Raw genomic sequence first — 1104 nt, 5'->3', positions numbered from 1 at the left:
GCGAGCAGTGTACTAATGCATGCATGAGGTCCTCCTCCATCGCAAGGCAGATTTTACACCTGCTAATCTGTTGAATATGACGATGTTTCAACGTTTTCTCATCTGGAAGGATTCCCCTCAGCACACGCCAGAAGAACACATGAACCCTTGGTATAACTTTGAGCTTCCATAGAGCAGTCAACAGCTGTTTATCATTCTGTGAAGTTCCCGCAACCGACCCTTCCTCTTGAGCAAGACACTCTTTTTGATTCACCAAAGCACGGTACGCCGACTTTACAGTGTAGACTCCTGAGGTCTCAAAGGCCCGGGCCTGAAAATCCTCACCACCACCATTCCTTAATGGTATATTCATGATCGCTTCAGCATCCGGTGGTAGGAATATATTCCGGATCAGCTCATGCTTCCAAGTCCAGTTCCTTTCATCAATTAGCTCACTGACGAACTCAACTGTAGTATTTCCTGGTTTTAACATGGGTGACATGGAGACAGAATCCAGTAACCATTTCTCATTCCAAATCGAGATCGATGAGCCATTACCGACTCGTCTAATGAGCACAGTTTTCAGAGCACGAGGGCCTGCAATAATGGCTCGACAAATTGGCGAGGCTGACTTTGGGATCGTTGCATTCATGAAGTCTGAATTCGGGAAGTATTTGCCCTTCAAAACTCTAGAGCACAGCCACTCTGGCTTTGTCACGAGTCGCCAACCTTGTTTCCCTAGCATAGCTAGGTTGAAAAGTTCCAAGTTCCGAAAGCCCATTCCACCATCGATCTTTGGGTCAGGCTATTTCCTCACCAACGGGGTGATCGGGAGGACTGGACCATCGTAGGTAGCCACCCCTCCCTCCCTCCCTGCCCCGCTGGCCGCTCCGGCCACCTCCCCCGCGCCCAGCATGGGCGCGCCGCCCCAGCGGCCTGCTTCAGCCTCGGATCCGCATGGCGGCCCTGCTCCAGGCTCTGACCCGCGGGTCTCTCCGGCGCCCCCTGCTCCATCCCCGTCAGAGATCCCGGTCCCTGGCGCGTCTTCAAGGCCGGATCCGGAGGCCCCGCCGTGCCTGCTGCTCCGTGGGAACTGCTCCAAGGCAACCACATCGGAAGACCCGA

This window comes from Triticum dicoccoides, chromosome 3B (assembly GCF_002162155.2).
Source record: "Triticum dicoccoides isolate Atlit2015 ecotype Zavitan chromosome 3B, WEW_v2.0, whole genome shotgun sequence".
Classification (NCBI taxonomy): Eukaryota; Viridiplantae; Streptophyta; class Magnoliopsida; order Poales; family Poaceae; genus Triticum; species Triticum dicoccoides.
This window is presented reverse-complemented; position numbering follows the sequence as displayed.